Below are 11449 nucleotides of genomic sequence, written 5' to 3'. Positions count from 1 at the left end.
TGGGACTGCTAAACACAGAGCTCTGACGGTATCACACTGGACAGAGCAGAAGCTTTCCACACACCAAAAAAAAAAAAAAAAAAAAAAAAAAAAAACCCACAACCTGGAGAGTAATGATCCTGAGCAAAGACTAGAGCTGATTCCATGACAGTATACTCCAAGGACGGAGAAACCCCATATCTTATAGGGCAAGTGAATTCCTTTTCGAATGACCCCAATATTTACTGTGCCAGGGCAGGAGGGAAAAAAAAATACAAAAAACACAAAACCTTGGTTATGTATATATATATATATATATATCTTACCTTCATTTATTATTGTTATTATTATTTTTATTTACCTAGCTATTTTGGTCGATTCCTCAGTTTGGATGTGATTATTGAAATTGTTGGCCCCAATTATTCTTTTTTTTTTTTTCTTTTCTTTCTCTTCCTTTCTTTTCTTTCGTTATGTGCTACGCCATGTTTCTTATTTCAAGACCACGGCGTGTTTTTTGTTTGTTTGTGTTTGTTTTTAGTTTGTTTTGGTTTATTTTTTATCTGTTTTTTTGTGGTGCTTATCGTTATAGCTGGAGTCCTCACTGGATATTTGACACTTCTTTTGGTACTGGTGGAGTGTTTCAACTTCTTTTTCTCCTTCATTTCCCAAATCGATGATGAGAACCTCTAGAAGGATTCTGCCCATTTTCGGGGTATTAAACTCTTACCCCGGTTTATTTATATTCTCTTTTTCAGGCAAAACCACGCAACTTGAACTAGCTACCCCTGCCCCTACTTAGAGGGGGAAATAAGGGAGGCATCAAGACCAAACTGATGCAAGACTACTAAGTAGTTGGTTAGAGACAGAGGGGACCACATATTCTAGCCGCCCTGGGGGTGAGGGAAGAGGAAATGGGAGGTAAGACAGAAACGGGGGAGTAGGGAGGACAATTTGGGGATGGGAATCCCCCCTGATTTTATGTAAATATGTACCTAAAATATTATTGTCAACAATATGTAAGCCACTATGATCAAAATAAAAATTATATTAAAAAAAAAAAAAAAAAAACAGGACACAGGACTAGAAAAAAAAAAAAGAATTGATAATTATGGTGTAATTATAGTGTCTAACAATTACTTGTCATGCTAATATAGATTAAGTCCCGGAGATGGATTCACTACAAAGGGGGCTGTCATTTTAAGAGCAAAGGATCCTCTCAATTTGAAATTCCTGTTTCAATTCAGAAGCCTTTGTCCTGAGTGAATAAGAACCCTTGCTGGGAAGAGGGTGGGGGCAAATGGATTTGTTGGTGAAGAGTTATTGGTTGAAGTGATATTGGCTGTTTTATTGAAGGCTGACTGGACTTCTGAATGGCATTGCTATAAAACCCTGGACCCTGCCTATATTTTTTGTCTTATTAAACTCTTTACAGAAAAATAAAACTGTTTGGCTGGAGTTGTTCTTGAGAATCAACAGGAGGAAGAAGTTTCGGCTAAAATTAATTTTTCTAGATATGATACAAAGGTTATGGTGCTTGCCTTGCATGCAGTCAACCATGATTTAGTCTCTAGAACGAGATAGTCCTTTTAGCACTGCAAGGAGTGGTCCTTGAGCACAGAGCCAGAGATAAATTCTGGATGCCTCTAGATGTGCCTCCAAAACATATGGAAATAAATTAATACAAATATATTGTGGAAATAGTCATCATTATAATAAATAAACATATCTTTTTTTTTAGATTTAAATATGGGGGGATAGAAAAAATAGGCAGCTTCCTCACAAATTTTAGTTATTTCGTAAAATATTTTAAACTGCTCTTGCATAGTTTTGCTTTAGAACACTAATACTTATTATATATAAATTTCTAAAAGTTTAAATCTTTTAAAAAATGTCTTTTGTGGGGCCGGAGATATAGCATGGAGGTAAGGTGTTTGCCTTTCATGCAGAAGGATAGTGGTTCGAATCCTGCCATCCCATATGGTCCCCTGAGCCTACCAGGAGCGATTTCTGAGCATAGAGCCAGGAGTAACTCCTGAGCACTGCCGGGTGTGATCCAAAAACCAAAAAAAAAAAAAAAATGTCTTTTGTATTAATATCCACCTTCTCAGTTTCTGATAACCACTATTCTTCTACATGCATTTATGAATTCACAGTTTTAAATTCTGCAAGTAAGTGAGATTATGCTGCAGTTGTTTTTCTGTGTCAGGCTAATTTCACTTAGCAAATTTTCTATTAGTTCAAGATCTTGTGATTTACAATGACAAAGAGAAAATGGAAATAAATATATTTGATTTTCATCTGTACTACTGAAAAGATTCACTTTGTATTTCCTGACTGTATTCTGACCGATACAGAGAGCAAATGTAAAAAGCACATACTACTAGAGAGGTAGCATAGCCAGTGGGATACTGATTACTACTGGCTGTGATCCTTGAGCATAGAACCAAAAGTAGGACCTATGCCCAATTGAGTATGGCTGCACCTATAGTCTTTGTACAATGTAGTTTATTCTGCTAAAATTTGTTTAATAACTTGAAATTTAATATATATTTCAATTATAGTATTTTCCTTACATTTTATGATATCCGCTGTTATTTCTTCTATTATACCAGGTTAGATTTTCAGGAAAGAAGTAAGATATTGAGCATTTTCCTTGTTATTTGCATAATCCCACAAATCATTGTGGTTGCTGAATATCCAACTTCTGTAGCCTAGTAAATTCACTGTTTTGCTTAACTTTAACATGCTATTTACAGACTCTTCTCTTTTCTACCATACTGTAAACTGTTCAGATATTAAATCAATTTATTTACTAGAAATTGAATACACATTATTGCTGCAGACTATATTCTCAATTAATATGCAATTTGTGTACAAGTAATTGTGTCAGTAATTTTATAGTTTTTTCAAAATTTACCATCCATAAACACTTCTCCAAATAAATTTGAATATCAAATGAGCAAATAATGATGATTTTTTATTTTAGTATTTGTTTATGTATATACTTCAAATATTATAACAGTGAAAACTATTATTTATAAAATTTATTTATTTTGTTTTGGGAGTCACACCTGATGGTGCTCAGGAGTTAGTTACTCCTGAATCTGTGCTCAGATTTTGCTCCTGGAGGCTCAGGGGACCATATGGAATGCAAGGAATTGAATTCAGGTTTGTCCTCAGTCGGGTGCTTGCAAGGCCGATGCTCTACTGCTGCTATCTCTCTAACCCCTACTTATGGAATTTAAAACTAATTTGTGTACTTTATATCAAAACTGACTATAAATTGGTGAGATTTTTGTAATTCAAGACTGATTAATACTTTACTTGATCTTGAGGAATTCTCATATTTCATATAGAAAAATGTTTGTTCATAAAACATGGTTTGAGGGGCCAGGCGGTGGCGCTAAAGGTAAGGTGCCTGCCTTGCCTGCGCTAGCCTTGTACGGACCGCGGTTCGATCCCCCGGTGTCCCATATGGTCCCCCAAGCCAGGAGCAACTTCTGAGCACATAGCCAGGAGTAACCCCTGAGAGTTACCGGGTGTGGCCCAAAAACAAAAAAAAACATGGTTTGAATCATTAAGACAAAGTTGTTCTCAGTGAAAGGTGTATGTGAAGATTTGTAGTAATGTTTATTTTGTCAATAACATGTTGTCTTCTCAAATAGATAAAGGCTTTTGTAAGAATGTTTTTTTATAGAACATAAATGAAATGGTATTTTTATATACAGCATATACATATGCCAACTACAGATAATATAAGACTACATTTTATTATGTCTTTGATTTATAGAGCATGCTACTTGCTATAATAGGTATACCTAATTCCCTACACTAAAGATTAATATTTTTCTAACAACCAAGGAGCATACTTAATCTCTCAGCAGGACATGTCTAGATGTCTATTGACAATCGCTGTGGTATGACTCACCTTGCAAAAAACAGCCTGAAGGTCATCTTTTGAAAATTATATTGTTCCAGGCAAATCCAATAATGTCAATTTGTCCTGAACCAGTTATCAGATTTGTAGTATCTGCAGTCCTGGAATATATATAACTCAAGAACCTTATTTGGCAGCTAATAATTATTAAATAAATTATTGATTTATTTTATATATATCTTAACTCTTTTTATAAAAACAAAATGATCATTTCAGTAAAATTTCTGGAACTTTTAAGACATTATTTTTTCAATTAGATTGTCTGCAATGACATAGATAGTAAATAATCTAGCTATTTGGATATTTTAAGGAATGTTAGCACAAATTAATTATCTAAAATAAAATTTCAGCTGCTTCTAGACAATATTTTTTTTACTAAACGTGTTTCCACTAAGAACCAGAACAGAAAAAAAGAACCAGAATAGTCCATAAATAATTAATATGCTATGTAGTTTAAACTTGTAAATTAAAGGTTATAATCATCAATTCATAAAAAACCTAACATTAACATTATTATCTGATACTAGAGTTACCATTGAATGAGATAGGGAAGGATAGATGTAGATGTAATTAATTTTGAAAGGGTTTGTGATTGAAAGAGCATGGGAGTTTTATTTTTAAGACTTGAACTTTGCTAAGTTTTTAGACATATGAAAGATTTTGGATACACAGTTAGAAAATAACAACACAAATCTCAAAGTTGGTACTGGAGTGATAGCACAACAGTTAAGGTTCTTGCCTTGCACTTGGTTGACTCAGCTAGATCCCTGGCATCCCATATTGAATCCTGAGCACTGCCATAAGTAATCCTGACCACAGTACCAAGAGTAACCCCTGAACATTGACAGATGTGGCCCCAAAACCCAAAGCAAGACTGAAAGTAAACAAAGCAAATTTCAAATCAGTAAGTGAATAAAGTACTACTATAAAAGACAAACAGAATATGATTATGAAAAGCACATAAAAAAAGAAATTGGGAAAATGTCATTGATTGAAGAGTTTAAGGGTATGTACATGTAAATATAATGTAGTATTCTTCCAAAAATTGTATTAATGGCAAAATCAATTAACTAAGGTCAGAGTTATAATATGTGGGGTAGGTTCTTTCTTTGTATTTGACTGATCCAGGTTTGATTCCCAGCATCCCATAGATTCTTCCATAACCTGCCAAGAATGATCCCTGAGTGCAGACGTCAAAATAAGTTCTGAATATTACTGAGTGTTACCCCAAAATTAAAAATAAAATAAACTTAAAATAAATTATGTAGTTTAGTCTTAAAATTCTAATATGCAAAAACTTGAATTCTAAAATAATATAGCAAATTTTGGTATTAATTATATATGAATTTTTAATTTATCATAACAATCAAATAATGCAACTATCAATTTTTATATAATGACTAGGAAGAAAGGTTTTTGGTATAGTTTGAACTTTATAGCCTAGAAACATAAACACATTGCATGACTTTTACTATCAATAAGGTGTTAATTTCTCTTTACATTTTAATTAGTTTTAATAGCTCAAAATTGATCATACAAGCACTGAAACTGTAAAGTGTTATAATATTTTCAGTGTTACATATAATTATACTTTAGAAGCTTTTTAATGTATTGTTCGGCTATTTATATATATTGAAATTAGGTGACTGGTTACTAAAATATATTACATTTTATTGTAAAATATATTGCATGCACATAGATTATGCCTATGTTATAAGAAAATAAATATCCTTTCTAGTAGCTTAAGAAGACATAGATATTTTATACTCATTCATTTGCAATAGTATTTTACATACTTGTACTTACAAAGAGATGTAGTGTATGAATAAAAACACAAAGTGTTATATCTGTATGGCTTTAAGCATCTTCCCCATACCTCTGTACTTTTATTTCATTTTTGTTCCTAGTTGTCATAATTTTTAAAATTCTACAGTGAACTTTTTACTTTACAGAGCGATTTATTAATGATAGGATTATATTAAGAAATACACATCTCCCTTTGGTTTGGGTATGGGTTTATACATTTTGCAAATCACGTAGTGTTTGAAGAGTAAGAGAGTCATTTAATGCAGTCTCAACCTGATATTTACTAATAAATTCTTTGCACTAGGAATGCATTTGATTGCTCTACCTAATATTTTCCCCAACCTAATAACATACTGAAGTGAATTTGCATTTGAAACTATGAAAGGTGTAGCTACTTATACCTATGACTTAAATTTATGAAGACTAAAATTATCCTGTCTGAATATGGTTATTTCTTAGGATATTTAGGCACATTGCTACAAATATTCCTGACATAGTAAGCTGGCATTTTTTGAGAGAAGAAAGAAAGAAAGAAAGAAAGAAAGAAAGAAAGAAAGAAAGAAAGAAAGAAAGAAAGAAAGAAAGAAAGAAAGAAAGAAAGAAAGAAAGAAAGAAAGAAAGAAAGAAAGAAAGAAAGAAAGAAAGAAAGAAAGAAAGAAAGAAAGAAAGAAAGAAAGAAAGAAAGAAAGAAAGAAAGAAAGAAAGGAGAGAGAGAGAAAGAAAGAGAGAAAGAAAGAAAGAGAGAAGGAATGAAGGAAGGAAAGAAAGAGAAAGAGAAAGAAAAAAGCTAGAGAGAGAGAGAGAGAAAGAAAGAAAGAAAGAAAGAAAGAAAGAAAGAAAGAAAGAAAGAAAGAAAGAAAGAAAGAAAAAGGAAAGAAAGAAAAGAACGAAGAAAGAAAGAAAGAGAGAGAAAGGAAAAAAGAAAGAATGGAAGAAAGGAAGAAAGGAAGAAAGAAAAAGAAAGAAAAGAAGGAAGGAAGAGAAAGGAAGAAAGAATGAAGAAAGAAAAAAGAAAAAAAGAAAGAATTAAAAAAAGAAAGACAAGGAAAGAATTAAAGAAAGAAAGAAAAGAAAGAAAGAAAGAAAGAAAGAAAGAAAGAAAGAAAGAAAGAAAGAAAGAAAGAAAGAAAGAAAGAAAGAAAGAAAGAAAGAAAGAAAGAAAGAAAGAAAGAAAGAAAGAAAGGAAGGAAGGAAGAAAGGAAGAAAGGAAGAAGGAAGGAAGGAGGATAAGAAAGAAAGAGAGAGAAGGAAGGAAGGAAAGAAAGAAGAGGGAGAGAAAGAAAGAAGAAAAAAAGAAAGAGAGAAAGAAGGAAGAAAGAAAGATGGAAGAAAGGAAGGAAAGAGAAAAAAGAGAAAAAGAAAGAAAGAAAGAGAGAAAGAGAAGAAAAAGTAAGAAAGAAAGAAAGAGAAAGAAAGAAATAAAGAGAAAAAAGAAAGAAAAAGAAGAAAAAGAAAAGAAAGAAAGAAAGAATTAAAGAAAAAGAGAAAGAAGAAAGTGAAAGAAAGTAAGAGAAAGAAAGAAAAAAGAAAGAAAAAGAATGAAGAGAGACAAAGACAGAAGAAAGGAAGTAAGAAGGTTTATATATATGTGTGTGTGTGTATATATATATATATATATATATATATATATATATATATCTTAACAAACTTGTCTATATCTGTAAGTGAAATGCCATTTTTGAGTTTTAATAGTAGAGACGGGTTAAATCCCAGAAGAAATGTGTTCATATTTAAATTAATTTTTATCATTTTTTGCTGTGGGTGGTGATGGTAGTTTCCCAAATCATACTTGGGAGGACATGGAACCACCCCCTGGTCAACCAGTCAATAGCTCATTGATAAAATTGAAGACTCAAAGCTGTCTGAGTCTTGTGGTCACTATGTAAATGCTTCTAAATCTCCAGCACTTAATCTGGTGATGCTCAGGAGAACTATATTGAACCAGGACAGTCCATAGCTTTGCTCACACCCTCTGGAAATGTGTGGTTGTTGTTTTGCTTTTTAACATTGCTGATGCGATTTTTCTAATTCAAAAATGGTGTCATGAGCGATAATACAGTGCTCACTTCAGCAGTACCAATACTAAAATTGGAATGATACAGAGAAGATTGGCATGGCCCCTGCTCAAGGATGACACGCAAATTCGTGAAGCGTTCCATATTAGAAAAAGGGGAAGGGGAGCGCTAATACAATACATAAGGCAATTGCCTTGCATGCTATAGACTCAGGTTCAGTCTCTAGCACAAACTATGATTCCTACCCATCAACATTGATCCCTGAGTAGTAAGCCAGTAGTAAGTCCTGAGCACTAAGGGGTGGGGCCCAAAACAAAATACATGCATTAATAAATAAAAATTCAAATGGTTCTAAAGAAAGTTTCAGTTAAATCTAGTATTATATAGTAGGACACATGAATATGTCACATGTATATAAATGATTAAATGTAGACATTTTTCCCCTAAAAACATTAAGTTATTTTATTTAGTCTTCTAGCAATTTGTACTGTTTTAATGCCACTTATCTCTTTTAATCATGCTGAGTGTAAAACCAGCTTAGATAACACATTCACTCAAGACTTTTCATGATCATTAAAGCACAGTTGTCAATCGAATTGATTTTTTTTTTCATATAGAAGAAAGTTAAGATGTTTCTCCATTGTGAAACATTTAGATTAACAATGGATTTGTAATTATATTAAATTAAGTGGCTAATTTATCCAAGTGAATTATCAGCATAGTTAGCCACAGGAGCTTAAGTAGTAAATTTAGACATGTTATAATGGTTGCCAGCTGAGATCATTGCATGTGGTGTTAGCTAGTAATTTTTGTCATTTTGCTGGCTCTTTATCTGTAACTACATTACATTGATTAGCAGTGACCTTGGAAATATAACATTTTAACTTCAATGCTTGTTCTTCTAGAATTCTTAAACCTATTCTCAAGTATGCTTATGAGAGAAATTTAGCTGAAAAGTAGCCCTTTCAGATTGGAGAAAATTTACAGATCTGTTGAGTAGCCTTCTACTTTTAAGTGTAAAAACATAAAGAAAGGATGAATAGATCACAGACAGATGGGGTGTTTTAATTTAGAATATACTGCAGTTTGACCTCTTTATTTCAATATATCATTTTATGAAAACCAATATCTACCTCATAAGCAACTCAAACTTATGTACAGAAATATTTTAGTGCTCACCAGCAACTACTAATTATCTACAATAATGCACTAGTATCGCATTTTAAAGACAGAAACTATATATGTTCAAGAAAAATCAGGGGTGTGAAAAAAATTCTACTCCTAAAAACTAAATATATGTATTATTTGTTATTATTTTTATCCTGATGGATTTAGATATGAAATTTTATTTTATTTTGTGTTTTTGTTTGTTTTGTGGCCACACCTGGTTATACTCAGGGGTTACTCTTGGCTTAGTAGTCAAGAATCACTTCAGTGAGTTCAGGTAACCATATAGAATGCTAAATATTGAACCTGGGTCAGATATGCAATGCATGTTCTACTTACTGTACTATCTCTTTCATGGGCTATGAAATTTGATTAGTATTTAAATTGTATAATTTAATATGTAGCTTTTTAATTTTTACTTGGTGAGTTTATTCTCTTTTAAGACAGGAATAAAAACTGCAGGAATGAGGGAAAAAGGGTATAAAATAATAATGAGATATAATGGGCAGGAGATATAATAATATAATAGAACAGGTGATGGCTTGCATGCACCTGAGCTGGAATCCACTTTCAGCACTACATATGTTCCATATGACTCCAGCAGGAGTTATTCAGGGGTTATTCCTAGCTCTGTGCTCGGAAATAATTTCTGGCTCGGGGGTCGTATGGGACACCGGGAATCAAACTGAGGTCCTTCCTGCATGCAAGGCTAGCACTCTACTTCTGCAATATCGCTCCAACCCATGTTTTTATTTATTTTAAGAGTTATTCTAACATACAGGAAAACTGTTTCACCAGACTAAACAATCTCCATGTGTAGATTAAAAAAAATCTCCATGTGTAGATTAAAGAAATAGTATAATTGTAGAACCAGACTTCTTCATTTGAGGAAGTATAAAATAAAAAGTCTAAAGTAGGAGAAAAATACAATATAAATATATTGTCTGTTTCAAATTCCCAGAATCTTCTGGTTATAAAGCAAATGATCAATGACCAAATTCCAGTGTAGCCAGGGTTTCTTTCAAGCTTTGAGTTGTGACAACCTTTGAGTTGTGAATTTATTTTATTTTATTGACTTGATGACTATTTTAATAAAGCCTTGAGAGAGGGAGATGTAGGGAGAGGGTTATAATGTTGCAAGCATATTTTAATTTTTTTCAGTAATTTGCCCTATGAGGAAATAGTTTACAGGCTTGGCTTGTAATCATGTTAGTTCCTGACTTAAGTCACTAAAGGTAAAAATCTAAGTTTCACCTATTTTTTGGATTTTTACTCAAGATTTATAGTTGAAACCAACCCAAACACATTAGAGATTAATTCAATATCAGAAAGTTTGTCTATTATTATGGTTCAAAATATTCATTATATCACAAAATTTATTCCTTATCTTGTCCTAGAAAGTAGAGGACAGCTATCCTAATTAGAACATTTTTTTGCAACTTTAACAGAAGTGTACCTCAGAGGATCATTCCTTACAATTGAGTCTCCAAATAAAGAAACAAATTGATCACCATTGTCCTTAGAAGTTTGCAACCTATTTTTCCTAAAAAAGTGTCCTTCTCTTTTTTTTCCTCCTTCTAGTCATCAAAGTAAGGTGATTGCTTTGAGAATTTGAGTCTACTGTCTTCCAACCTATCAACATTTTATCTTTACTGATTGAACCCCCAAAGCCAAAAGAAGTAGACTGTCATGATGTAGGAGGTAGGGACTAAGGGGTGCCCTGTAATGTACATAAAAAGAAAAACTCTTTAGGGAAGATAAAATTGCCAAAGGCATGAAGGCTTTAAGACAGGGGACCCATCTTAGGAGATTCAGAAGCCATTAAAATGCAGAATTGTGCAAATTTGGTCACCAAAGGCTTCACTGCTGGAAAAAAGATGATTCTAAGAATATGAATGAAGACAATAAACTACTCCAACTCTCCCTTGGTAATCATAGGAATAAAAAATGGGAGACAATTTGGAAAACTAAATCTAAACTAACAGCACAGGTAAAGATATGCTTTGCCAACAGCCCTTTCTGAGACATGTGTTTTTACTTGAGCATATTTCTGTTTGGGGGAAAATGGCCTGGAACCCACTGCAAACCTACTTGAGGGATTGTGCTTCGTTTTCTACTCAGGAGAAACTCATGTTTTCTCATAAGCAAGTATCCTTCCCACTTTAGTCAAAATAAAAATAAAAAAAAAGTGAAAAAAAAGAAAGATTTGTGTATGTGTGTGTGTGTGTGAGAGAGAGAAAGAGAGAGAGAGAGAGAGAGAGACAGACAGACAGACAGACAGGCAGACAGACAGACAGAAAGACAGACACAGAATCAGAGACAGACAGATCTGTAAAAGTATGAGTAGATTTAGAATTTACTTCTTTCCTTTGAAAGAGCAAATCTTTGCTCCAACCTGATATTTATGATTCCCTGAGATACTGGATTGGATATGAAGATAATTCCCTGTGCTGGGCAGATAAAGTCGGATTTAGGTGAAGTTTGATGATTGTCTTGTGGGGGTGGTGAGGTATAAGATCTGCACATAGAAGACTTCCATCAGTCA

General features: G+C 32.9%; 1 non-coding gene across 1 annotated transcript; it reads left to right on the top strand.

The window, feature by feature from the left end:
- Nucleotides 1-7780: 7780 nt before the first annotated feature.
- On the top strand, nucleotides 7781-7887 carry LOC126026760 (U6 spliceosomal RNA). The gene has a single exon (XR_007501980.1). It is a non-coding gene; the product is annotated as a U6 spliceosomal RNA (small nuclear RNA).
- Nucleotides 7888-11449: the final 3562 nt, after the last annotated feature.

Source organism: Suncus etruscus, chromosome 13 (assembly GCF_024139225.1).
Source record: "Suncus etruscus isolate mSunEtr1 chromosome 13, mSunEtr1.pri.cur, whole genome shotgun sequence".
In the NCBI taxonomy this organism is placed as follows: domain Eukaryota; kingdom Metazoa; phylum Chordata; class Mammalia; order Eulipotyphla; family Soricidae; genus Suncus; species Suncus etruscus.
This window is presented reverse-complemented; position numbering and strand designations above follow the sequence as displayed.